Source organism: Mobula birostris, chromosome 28 (genome assembly GCF_030028105.1).
Source record: "Mobula birostris isolate sMobBir1 chromosome 28, sMobBir1.hap1, whole genome shotgun sequence".
Taxonomy (NCBI): Eukaryota; Metazoa; Chordata; class Chondrichthyes; order Myliobatiformes; family Myliobatidae; genus Mobula; species Mobula birostris.
This window is the reverse complement of record NC_092397.1, coordinates 22,377,456-22,390,943: the sequence shown is the minus strand read 5'-3', so window position 1 is coordinate 22,390,943 and position 13,488 is coordinate 22,377,456. Positions and strand designations below refer to the sequence as shown.

Below are 13,488 nucleotides of genomic sequence, written 5' to 3'. Positions count from 1 at the left end.
TCTGCCTTTCTAAAATGAGATTACACTGTACCTGTGTCCTCTCAAATTGAATGCGAACATTGTATTTACCTCCTCACTCCCAACTCAAGCTGCAAGTCAGCATTTGGGGAATCCTGCACAAGGACACCTAACTTCATTTGTACCTAATGTCTGAATTTTCTCCTTATTGAAAAATCAGTTGACAAGAAAATAATTTATTTGTAAAATAATGCTTAATAATGGACTCCAACATCATGTTAAACACTGAAATCAGGCCATATGGTTGTTGCCCCCTTCCATTCTTCGAAAGGTGGAGAGAGAGTTTCAATTTTCCACTTTCCGGAAACATTTCTGAATCTAGTGATTCTTGAAAAGATGCACCATCTGTTCAGCTACCTCTTTCATATCTCTGCAATGAAGTCCATCCGGCACAGATGAATCCGCTTCCCAAGCGCGTCAGCCTGTTCAGTTATGCGAGGCGACGGGACGACACAAAGTGACTGGGGCGCCGAGGCGAGGAATAGGTGGATACGCGGGACAAAATTGTTCAAAAGACTTTGGAATGTATCGCCCCATGATTAACTCGGTTGTGTGATACAGATACAGATACGGTGTCTCTGGCCATGGAGAACAACGACCTGCTCCTTCTTTCTGCAGAAAGTGACATCAATAGCCAGCGGTGGAATGAGAATGATGTGCTTACATATTTTGACAGTTTTGAGGATTTCGCCCTCTTCGATAGACTGGGACACGAGTGTGCACCTTGATAGACCAGGGACGAGGGACGCATGATGCTTTAATCATGCAAAGAATGCAAACAACACTTAAAGGGAAAATTAGGAGAGGAAAGGAAAGTATAAGTTTGCTTTGGCAGACAACTGGAAGGAGAATCCCAAGGGATTCTACAGATATATTAAGAGCAAAAGGATAGCGAGGAAACAACATTGGCCTTCACGATGGTCAGCGTGGTCATCTGTAAATGGAACCAAAGGAGATTAGGGAGAACTTAAAAGAATATTGTTTTACTTTAATTTTCTCAGGAAACGGACGCACGACCTATATAACTAAGGTAAAACATTAGTGAGGTTATGGGCAATACTCTGATTGCAAAAGAGGGGGCAAATTGGGGTGTAAATACTTCATGGCCTCGTAAGGTATCCCTTTGTCCTTGTTGAAGGTTAGTGCAGAAATAGCAGGGGCGATTCTCATTTCGGTCTGGCACATAAATACCTCTGCAAACCAGGGATTGTTTGCTGGACTGTTCCGTTCCCTTCCTGCCTGAAACCTTCGCCTGCATCCTCGTCAGTATCCCCATCAAGTTCAACCGCTGGAGTGAGAGTGGAGCATTGCCACGCCAAGAGAAGAAACTATCTATCGTTGAGTTCGGAACTGTCTCTTTGTGTCCACGTGTTTAGTGTCCGTGTTCTGTGTCCGTGCTCCCTTTCTGCTGCCGTACCTAGATACAATATGTGACAAAAGCTTCTCTTTCATACTATTCATAGACATCATATCATTACACAGTTCCTTGAGAGAGAACAAGGTAAATCAATAATAAAATGCAGAATAAAGTACAACAGCGACAGAGAAAGCACAGTGCTGGTAAACAATAAGGTGAAGTGTCATAACAGGTAGATTGTGAGGTCAAGCGTCCATCTTTTTTCACAAGGAAACCATTCAATAGACAGAACAGCGATATTGAAATTATCCTTCAGAATGTGGTACGTGTTTCCTTTTTCGTGATCATTCTGCTGGAGTCTAATTGGTTTCATTCCACAAAAATTATCATGGTGTTTAAGAAGAGAACTGAACAAGGATTAAGTATGATCGCACTGGATGGTGCAGCAGACTCGGCGCCGAATGACTGTGGCCATCAGACACTATCTGTGTCGCACTGCTCAATTGTGATATGCAGGAAGGTTTGGACCTGAACACTTCTGCATTTTAAGTGGGGATGTAGCTCAGTGGAAGAGCGCATGCTTTGCATGTATGAGGTCCCGGGTTCGATCCCCGGCATCTCCACGCTGATGAGCATTGAATTTTGAACATTGCAAAACGCAAACCCAATCGTCAGGTTTGCAGTCAGCACAATGATGCGTTGAGTCTCAACGTGGACAAGACTAAAGAGATGATTCATTAGGCCAGGGGACCGCTCATTACTGCAAATAAACGGCTCCTCCAGAGAGAGAGAGAGAGAGAGAGAGAGTGGACCACCAAACCAGCGCTCTGAACGCCACAAAGAACAGCAAGAAAGAGCACCGGTGTGTCCACTTCCTGGCTTCAGTGATACTTCCCCAACCCCTCTTCAATCTGTTTTTATTTCACAGGAGCATCATTGAGCGAGCTCTAACCACTTGCTAAACCGTCTGGTACGAGAATCGCAGGACATCCGACGGCAGGACTCTACAGAGGAGAGAGAGGACTGCTGACAGCAGCTCACTTTCACATTCAGACCCAGTGATTTGCGGACTATTGAAAACTGACGGAATTCTGATCTTCATTCGATCATATGGACGGATTGGGAGGTGAACGAGACTCGGGATTGGACAAAATAAATCCTGGAGTGTGGGTGTATTCTCCGCTGCACCTCAGACTGCGGTCGCAGCTCGTTATGTCGGAGACTGACCGAAATAGCATCCACAAATGGAGGAGAAATTCAGCGGGCCAGGCGGCATCTCCACAGGAAACACCGACTGCTTACTGCTCCCCAGAGATGCTGTCTGACCTGGTGATTTGCTCCGGCATTCTGTGCTTGGGATTTCCAGCACCTGTGTTTATAGCCTAAATAACAGCCCGCTGACAGAGAGAAGGAAGGCAAGGAGACACAGAGGGAGATAACCAGCGTGTCTGACTGCAGGGCCGTAGGAATAGGGCCAGAATGATAATGAAAATCAGATCCGTTGCTGAAATGTCGGGTCGAGATATCCGGCTGGGTCGGAGTACAGAGACCGGATAATAACCGGATGGGGCAGGAAGTGATGAACAGGGAAAGGAGGACGGGGAGGAAGGTAAAAGCGTGAGAGAGACACGAGGGAAATTAGACAGGGAATATAATCCAACAAACAAAACAATAGATAATCGGGGGAAAGCGTCAAAATTAACAAATAGAAAGACAGGAGAGGAACAGAGATATTTACCTATCAGCAGAATAGCGCAGCGGGAATGTGCTGGGCCCGTTATCCAGAGGCCGACACATCGAAACCACCGTCTGCTATTCTTCAACAATTTTTTTTTTACCGCAAAACGCCGTCACGTCACCTGTGTACACAACACACATTTAACTTAAAAAGAAAAACTTGTACTTCTAACTGAAATTTCCGTCCACTCACTTCATCACTTTCTGAGATTTGTTGAGAACTTCGCGGGTAAAACGACAATTGCTGTTGTGCTCAGCGTTTGTCCAACACATCTGGTTCTCCGCTGCATGAAGCTGTGTCTAGTATTGAACAGATTGAACAGAAAATACTGGAAACTCTCATCACCTCAAGAAACATTTGTGAGTGATGAAACGGGATCAACCTTTTTGATCGTGACACTTAATTAGAAATGATGAGAGAAGAAGATAGTTTTCTGTGTCAAAGAAGGTGAGACGATGGGTGGGAAGTGAAACGGGGGACATCTCTGATAGGGCGACACCAATACACGATGACGGTAAGACAAATAGGAAAGAGAAAAACTGGTCTAAAATGGCAGAAGAACGACGGGCAGAAATGTCATTTCATAAAGAAGGAAGTGATGTGGCTGAGTGATTCCAGACCGATGCGTTTATGTGACAAGTGCTGAGAAACAGGTACAACTCACGGCGATCGCCGGGAATCGAACCCGGGTGAGCTGCCTGAAAGGCAGCTGTGCTCATCCCTATACCACTGTCGCTCCATGTTGCGGGAGTTTCGAGGAGTGAAGCAGCTCCCATGCTCCATGTGATTCCACCAGATCCCGAGCCGCTCTCTGTCGGATCAATCCTCACTCTGCAGCAGGTTTTATTCCTGCAAATGGCGCCGGCCTCACGCATCAGCAAATGGGAAAGAAAATTCTGATTGTCCATGTTCTTTAGAAAAGCCGATGAAAATGTAAGTATGAGTTGAGTTTAGGAATAAATAAAATAACCACCAACAACCACATTGCTGGGATTATACTGTAATTCTCTCCATAGCTGGTAAAATTCTGAGGAGCAGATCTGCTGGCAAATCACAGAGAAATGTCATTTTGTAGATAGGGTTACAGCAATCAGACATTTCAACTTCTCCAAAATTAACCAGATCATTTTTTGTGCAAGATAAGAAATGGAATTTTTGAAGTGCATCTGGAAGAGTATTTTTGTTCCTGTCCATCGATAGTCCTATCGAACTATGTTAGGAAATTCACTCTGTAAATACAGTAATCAAAACTCGCACTTCATTGTCTCTGCATAAACAACAACGTAACTGTGTCGACACCGGGCCAACAACTTAGAACAGGAATTCTGCTGTTCCCGCTATACTAATACTCACTCAGACTAATTTTCTCATCTATGTCACCAAACTAGGGCATCTCAGTTGGCCAAGTGATCCATCCTTTCTTCTCTCAGTCACCGACTTGGGAGTTCTTCCTTGCGATGGTGGGTTTCTAGAAAGAGTTATTGCTGCTAGCACATTCGAAGTTTCCACTTTTATATTCATATTTTCCAGTTCAGTTATCCCATTCCAGTGTCATTGACTGTAGGCCATCTGATTGGTTTGAATTCTCCTGTTTGTTGACTCTGCTCCAGGTCAGCATCCATTTATTGCCCTCTTCTCAGCAAGCGTCAATCGATAATTTATGGCTCTTTGTTCCCTTCAGGAACCAATTTGTGTCATGATCCGGTCCGTGAAGTCTGCATTCCGGTTCACAGTCCAGTCGTGGACTCAGGACTCCCGGTCTTCCAACTGTCCCTTGTTTCGATTGAGTTAATCATAGGCACCTGTTTCCCATCTTGTGGCTTGGAATTTTAGTAGCCTTGGGGTTGAGTGCGGGCTGCTGGTTTGTCTTGTCATGATTCCCTGGGAGCAACCTGCCTGTGGAAGGTTAGAGCGGCCACTTCCCATCTTTAGGCCGCGTTGGAGAACCATCTCTTCATGGAGCCTTGCTGTCGGTAGTCGGAGCTGTCTTTGTGGTATGGATTCGGCTGTTTCCAGGGCCGGCTGAGTGGCTACCAGCCACTCCGAGCTAGGTACGGATCCGGTTGTTTCCGTAGCCAGCTGAGGTTGCTGGCCGAACTGTGACTCGGAGGAACCCCGATGCAGAGGTGGAACTTTCTGTAGTTCTTTGGTGTTTATCTCTTCTTGTCCTTGCCTCTGTGGGGGTAAGTCAGGCCGTTTCTTCCGTTGCCTGCGGGGAGATCTGTCTTGTTTTGTCCACGCCTCCGTGGGGTAAGTCAGGCAGTTCTGCCGTTGCCCTGCATGGGGTCCTGTCTTGTCTTGTCTTTGCCTCTGTTGGGTAAGTCCGGCCGTTCTGCCGTTACCCGACAGATGGACCTGTCCCACCTTGGTGTGCAGATGAAGTTGAGTTCTGGCTTGTCTAAGGATAAGTCCTGGCTCTCTGTCTATGTACTGTCCTGTCTCATGTTTGTGTCGTGTTAAAGATGAGTCCCGGCTTTTCGAAGTATAAATCCCGGCTCTATGTTTATGTACAGTTCACAGTCTGTCTCCGAGTTTCAGCCTTCGAGTTATCAGCCTCTGCAGGCCTCAAGAACCAAGAGCCAAGACCCCAGCCTGCAGGCCTCAAGAGCCAAGTCCAAGACCCCAGCCTGAAGCCCCAAGACTCTAGACCCCAGCCACGTCCTGTCCTGTAGTTATGTCCTGTCCTTGCCTGGTTCTAGGGCCCGAGCCCTAGTCCAGACTCAGGTTCTGGCGCTTTGTCCAGTCTCTGGCTCGGAGCCCAAGGCCAGGCTCCTAGTGCATAGTTCCTTGCCCGGGTTCCCTGTCTTGTCCATGTCCTAACCCAAGTCTGTGTTCTCGTTCGTGCTCGTTTGCATCCTGTCACGTCCCTGCCCTAGTCAAGTCCTGTTCCTTGTACTTCAGTGTCTGTGTCTTCCTGTTGGGTCCACCATCTACGCCACCCCCCCGCCCCCCGCCATTGTGACAGTTTCAATCACTCCAGGCAGAGATTGACCCCAACATTCACACATTTGCATGTTATATTATATCAAAAACACTTCACAATAACTTCTAATTTGGAAAAGATTTCTTAACCCGCAATTTACCTGAAGCAACGTTGTGTTTACTTTAAAATACGAAAATTTTCACCTCATAAAATGGAAGATGTAAAACGGTTCCACAAAATTACATATTCACTTCCAAATGCACGGCTGGTACAAAGACACTTGTTCTGTCTGCTTCCACTGTCCTTGAGCCATTCGAGTTCTATGTTATGTTACATTTTGAAATCTTCCTTGGCCAACATCTCCTCCTTTTCCATCCACGGAAAATTGTGGGGATCACATTACTCTTTATGTCTCAGTGAATATAGCACAAAAGGAACAGCAGAATTCATGACTATATCAAAAAATACCGATAAGGATTTAAAGATAATGTCATAACAAAAGCGTGAAGAATCATGATAACGTAACTAATTTCATACCATATATCAAGGAATTTAACAGGAATTAATAATTTTAAAATACAACATAGCTATAAGAAATTAAACGAAATCAACAAAAAGAAATTTTAGAATGGCATGTGCTTTTCAAACACTGAAGTTATTAAAATTAGCCTTAAAAAAAACACCGGGCGAAATACCTTGTGTAACCATCAGAACAAAGAGCAAAGCAATAATAACATGGGAAGTAAAACATATCCATTTAAACCTCAGTTCCAAACTTTATTCCAAAAGGGATGGATTCTGCAAAACGTCATTAGCTAAACCCACATAATATTTAATAGTCTTGGATAACAGAGCCCATAGTTTAATAACATCTTTAAAACATTAAAAACCAAAAAAAAGCTTTGCAACTTAGAGTTCCCTTCTTGTCAGATATGCTTGAAGTATCAATGCGATGAGTATTATTCACCACACCAAGCAAATACCAACATACATTAGCCTCATTTCCTTTACACACTTCGTCCTACATGCAACCTTCAGTGGAGCCTTCGACCATTCTGAGGCCACTCATTAGCAGAATTCCAACACCAATCGCTTCTGAACAGCAGCGTGCTTTAATTACTACTGTGTGTTTAATCCATTGATGGATTATCTACCTTGGCTTGTTCACAACAGCTGTCCAGACTGCAGTCAAGTTAGAGGCAACTTAAAAACAACGTAGTCCAAGAAATACACAACACAACACCCAGTGCTGAATTGTTTATTCCCCAGTAGGCTCAATCAAACAGATATCTCGGAGGCATTCCATGCATTCATCAACTTGATTTTCCATCTATATGCTTTTTGAAATACTCCCTCTGACGTAATCTGACCTTTCTTACATATTTTTTTCTGTCTCCCGCTGTAAATTGTAGACCAGATCCGTGGCTACAATCCGAAAGCCTATAAAATACTCTCATCAGGGTCTTCTTAGCCGAGGAGTTTCTTAATCCCAGCAGAAGGATTCTACATCTTCCGATCCTGCTCTGCTCTGACTGAGACTCCATCCAATTCAGTGACTGATTTCCTGGTGAAAGGTCATTGAGCTGAACGTGAATTCGGTTTCTCTCTTCACAGCCGCTAACAGATCTGCTGAATATTTCCAGCAATCCCCGCTTTTAGTTCAGGATCAACCCTGTTTATCTGACTCCGGGATTTGAATCCAGCTGTGAAGAACTTGTAGTCGTGGCCGAGTGGTTAAGGCGATGGACTAGAAATCCATTGGGGTTTCCCCGCGCAGGTTCGAAATCTGCCGACTACGTGTTTATATCGGTTTTGATGCCTTGATTCCTCTCACGGATGCAGATTGTAAAAAGCCAGTCGAAACACCGATCTGTGTTCGCCGCCTCCAAAACCAAGAAGTGCCCATGTGTTCCGCTTTTATTCAGGTGGGCTCTACGATGCAATCGGTCAGCGTGTTCGGCACTGTGTCCGAAATGCTGGTGGTTCCAGTCTATTCAGGGACGCTGTTGATCCAGTGGCCTTCGCTGTACGCTCCGTGTGTTCCTAATACAGTCATTAAAAACCCACATATAGAGAACAGAACACTACCACGACCTGTCTTGATTACATTCATGTTGACATAAACTTAATATATTGTACATGGACGATCAAACCAACAGAAACTCTTACAGGGCACCAATGTATTTCATGTTTAAATTGATGTTATCGCCACTTGAACCAGAAGGATCAATTCACTGAACTTCACTCACACCAACACTGACTGCTTCCACAACTCACTTTCAAACTGGACATTTCGTGCTAGAGACATTTTTGCTTTGTTGTTATTATTATTACTTTCTCAGCTCACGCTAGCCTGAAGTACGGGGGTGCTGAAGCACACTCATTCCTCAATAACCGCGGACTTCGGGCCATTCTACTGGTGTATAGTATAGTGGTTTTCAGCAGATTTACAGAAATATTGCTTTGCTGGCCTAACTGTTTAATGCTATTGTGTAGTGACTTTGAGATGATAGTTGTTGATATTACCATTGCGACAATATATACCCTGTTAATTGCTGGATCGTCTTTCAGTTTCTTCTTTCAATTCAGTATAGTTCTGGTGCTTTTCACTTGTTAATTGTTGTAGGTTATGTGTGTTTGCAATGGCTATATCGATTATGTACGTTGTTATTACCTTTTAATCCAGTAATATTATATATGCAGACGGTTATTATGGATTGTCCTGTAATGGATCAGTCATAAAATAATTGTACGACTCTGACCCTAATCTAGAACAAGTTTGTACTTATAGTAAGGTATGGTGTCTTTTATGAGTTTGAATTTTAAAGCATGGTTTTGGTGAATGATGTTTGCCAATTGACTGCCCCTGTGTAAGTAATCAGATTGAGTTAAACTGCTGCTCCATCCTGTAATGTGTTGGATTGTTTCTGGTGTCTCTTGTCATTTTCTGCAATTATCGACTTTAATTTGTTGGGCTTTTATTATGGATTTGTAACATTTTTGTGTTAAACACCTGGCCCTGTAATACCACAACGAACCCCTCTGTTTCTGGGAAGATGTCCCCAACTCTGACCCAAGCGCTCCACGTTTCCTTCACACCCTGTCTGCTCAGATCATGGGGATGTTTTCCATGGAGGGTTGCTTCTCCATTAGTTAACTTTATTTGATTATTATTTTACGTTTTTGTATTTTCGCAGTCTGTATGTTTTCTGCATTGATTGTCCGTCTTGTGTGCACTCTTTCATTGATTATATTTTGTTTCTTTGCACTTACTGTGAAACCTCTCGAGAAAATGCATCTAATGGTAGCATATTTGTGCTTTGACACTGAATTTACTTTGAACTCTGAAGTGTTCTGCGCTGCTGCACAGCACCCGGACCCTCGGTTCCCTCCAGTGGCCGGTCGCTGGTACTGCCTCACTGATCTCACTGCGACTCTCCGGGTCGTTTTGTGAACCCAGGAGCCGGGACGTTTCGCTTCTTGTTCACATCAACGTGCAAGTTAATTAAAGCGGCGACTTGCTGCTCCGCTGCGAAGTTCACGGGTCGGTCACATTAGTACAAAGGGAAACAGATAATGTTTCAGGCGGAGCCCCATTCGTCACCACTGGGAAAGAGAAAATAAGGTATTTTTCAGTTTCAGACAAAGTGGGCCGCGGATCTGGTGAGACCAAGTGAGTGACTGTGACTGTTATCATCGGGACTTTTGTTTCTATGTTATATGAACAACAGAACTGTGGGGAATGCCCAGGACAGCAGTCTATGGCAATGAAAGTGGGGGGGGGGGGGGGGGGAAGGAATCAAAAACCAGGTGGGCGGCGATCAATGATGGGTATTTTTGGCACAAGCATCAGAGTAACGCATACAAAACACTGGGGCATCTCAGCAGGTCAGTCAGCATCTATGGAGAGGAATAAAAAAATCATGTTCCTTCATCAGTACTGGAAAGGAAGTGGGAAGAAGCCAGAATAAGAAAGTCGGGGAAGAGAAGGGGTTCACGCTACAAAGTGATAGGTGAAGCCAGGCGAGGAAGGAGGGTAGATATGATGGGGAAAGGGGAGTATTGAAAACTGGGAGGTGACAGGTGAGGAAGGAGTGTAGATATGATGGGGAAAGGGGAGATTGAAAACTGGGAGGTGACAGGTGAGGAAGGAGGGTTGATATGTTGGGGAAAGGGGAGATTGAAAACTGGGAGGTGACAGCTGAGGAAGGAGGGTAGACATGTTGGGGAAAGGGGAGTATTGAAAACTGGAAGGTGATAGGTGAAGCAATTTGATGAAAGAATGTAGATATGTAGCGGAAAGGGGAGATTGAAAACTGGGAGGTGATAGGTGGAGCCAGTTGAGAACAAGAGGTAGATATGTTGGGGACAGTGCAGTATGGAAAACTGGGGGCCATAGGAGAAGCCAGGTTAAGATGGAAGTTAGATATGCTGGGTAAAGGGGAATATTTGTGAGGATGGGCGGTGATTGGTGGAAAAGGAAAGGGGTTGAAAGGCAGAAATCAGTTTGGAGGGGCGGGTTGACTAGAGAGAGGCGGTAAACATGCGGGGAAAGGTGAAGACGCAAGAGGGAATCCGGAATAGAAAATTAAAGCAAAGAGAGGAGAATGGAGAGATTAGCGGGTTAGAGAAATCGATGTTCATTCTATCAGATTGAGGGTTATCCAGACGGAATATGAAGTGTTGCTCCTCCAACCCGAGCGTGGCTTCATCGTGTCAGTAGAGGAATCCATGGACCAACATGTCAGAATGGGATTGGGCAGCGGAATTAAAATGGTTGACCATTGGGAAATCCTACTCGTTGCGGACGCAGCAAAGTTGTTCGACAAAATGTTTCCCCAAACTATCTTGCGTCTTGCAGTTGTAGATGAGGCCGTATTGGGAGCACCCGATACAGGAAATGGCCCAGCGAAACTCACAGCTGAAGTGTTTCCTCACCTGGAAGGACTGTTTGGGACTCTGAATGTTGTGAGGGAGGAGGTGAACGGGCAGGCGCAGCATTCTTCCGTTTGGATAAATGCCAGAAGGGAAATCAGTGGGAGTGTGTAGTCGTGGCCGAATTGTTTCGCAATGCTCCGGAATCCATTGGGATTTCCTCGAGCAGTTTCGAGTCCTGACTACGGTGTACTTCCAACATTTTCTGTTTGACTCTCTGATGCAAACCAGTCATGTAGATTGTGAAAAACCGGGTCCAGCCCAGCAGCGATTGTCGGTCACGTTCTACAACACCGAATTGAACCATTTATTCCTACTTTCCACAAAACTTGTCTCTGCGGCGCATCGGTGAGCGCGTCCGGCTGTTAACCGACAGGCTGGCGGCCAGTGATCCGGCAGATTTGTTTCTGTTGTGTTTCATTGGCAGCTGGGAAACGCTGCGCTGAACGGAGGCCGGGGCTCCCTACTGCGGCCGCGATGGGAATTTAAACTGTTATATTTTAGACACATGTACCGAGATACAGTGAAAACCTTCTCGTTCATACTGTCCATGGAGATGAAATCATTGCACAGTGTATTGAGATCGCACAAGGTAAAGCAATAACAGAGTGCAGAATAAAGTGTAACAGCGACAGGGAAAGCACAGTGCAGGTAAATAATAAGGTGCAGCATCATAACGAGGTGACTTGTGAGGTCAAACGTACACCTTATCGTACTAAGAACCGATTCAGTAGATAAAACAAAGGGATTGAAACTATCCATGAGCCTGTGATACGTTCTTTCAGGCTTTTGTGCTTTCTGTCCGATGGAAAGAGGATACAAACAGTCGCTTTTCAGGTAGGTAGGAAGTTTAAAAATACAAGAGTAAACCTCGGACGATGGCTTAATAAGCTTTTTGCGTCTGCCATTTTATGTTGATACCAGCAGTATGTTAGAAATTCCGGATGTCACCTGGACCAGATGAACTGCACCGCGGGTTTATGAAAGAAGTGGGTGACGATATCACGGAAGCGTTAATAGTGATTATTCAGGAATGACTGGATTCTGGAATGGTTCAGACGACAGGAAAATTGCAAAAATAATTTTAAGTTTACAAAAGACAAGATATTACGGACCGGTTGGCATGGATTTTATGTTGGGAAAATGCTGTAGTCCGTTCGTCAGCATGTGCTTTCAGGCGTCTGATAAAATAGTCCGGCCAACATGGTTTTCTTAAAGAGAAATCTGGCCACACAGATCTGTTGGAATTCTTTGGAGAAATAGCAGACGAGATAGAGAATGGAGAGTCAGTGGGTGTTGTTAACTTGGATTTTCAAAAGGTCTTTATCAAGTGACGCAAAAAGGTTGCTAAACAAAACTAGAGCTCATGGTATTGCAGGAAAGATACGAGAATCGAAAATATATTGGCGAATGGTGGGAGGTAAAGTCTGGGAATAAATATGCATTTTCAGTCGTTTGTCGGTAACTAGGTGTCTTCTGGAGGGGTCTCTGCCTTGTACCTTATTTGTCAATGATCTGGATGACGAAATTGATGGCTTTGTATGTGATAGAAAATTAGATGGAGGGGCTGGTAATATTGATGAGGCAGGAAGTCTGCAGAAGGTCTTGGAGAATGGGCAACTAAGTGGAAGCTGGGATACAGAGTACGATAATGTATGGTCAGCCACATTGACAGAAAGACTATTTCCCAAATGGGGACAAATTCAGAAATCAGACGTGCAAATGTACTGGGGAGTTCTCGTGCAGGATTCCCTAAAGGATAAGTTGCGGGTTGAGTTGGTGGTAAGAAAGACAAATACAATTTTAGCATTCATTCCGCCAGGACTAGCGTCTAAAAGCAAGGTTATAATGAAGATGAATTGTAAGACATTGATCAGATTCATTTGGAGCATTGTAGACAATTGTGGGCCCATTTCTGATAGAGGATGCGCTGGCACTGGAGAGGGCCCAGGGGAGTCTCACGAGAATAATTCCGGAATGAAACGGTGAAGATACAAGGAGCATTTGAGGACTCTGAGCCTCTACTCATTGGAATTCAGATAAATGAGGGAGCATCTCATGGAAACCTATCAAATATTGAGCGACCTGGATAGAGTGGATGTGGAGAGGATGTCAGTTCAGATTCTCTGACCCTCAGCGTTGGTGTTGAGCCCAATCGACCCGGGACATGGTGATGGGATCCCATGAAAAATGTCCTTCTGCCTCACTATCTGTGTGGTAGCAGTTGTCATGGCCGAGTGATTAGGCGATACACCAGAAGTTCATTGAGGTTTCACTGCGCAAGTTCCACTGCGGGAGAGGCGGGTCCTCTCAGAGTAATCCGTGTCCACGTAATTTCAAATTTCTTCATTCCTTCTACCAAAGTGTTATTTGTTTCACCGTCTCGTGATGAAACTATGGAATAAGGAAATTAAAGCCCTTTATTGTATTGCGCTTCAAGGGTCTTGTTATGAATTCAGGGCGTTCATTGGAAATTCTATCGGTTGAGTCACTCTTGACATTCGAGAGATCATCTGC

The 13,488-nt window shown here is 44.7% G+C and overlaps 1 protein-coding gene and 2 non-coding genes across 3 annotated transcripts in view; all 3 read left to right on the top strand.

Moving 5' to 3' along the window:
* The window catches only part of LOC140188855 (uncharacterized), a 631,689-nt gene that overhangs the window by 50,897 nt on the left and 567,304 nt on the right, over positions 1–13,488 (top strand). The window lies entirely within an intron of this gene.
* On the top strand, positions 1,927–1,998 carry trnaa-ugc (transfer RNA alanine (anticodon UGC)). The gene has a single exon. It is a non-coding gene; the product is annotated as a tRNA-Ala (tRNA).
* trnas-aga (transfer RNA serine (anticodon AGA)) lies at positions 7,753–7,834 on the top strand. The gene has a single exon. It is a non-coding gene; the product is annotated as a tRNA-Ser (tRNA).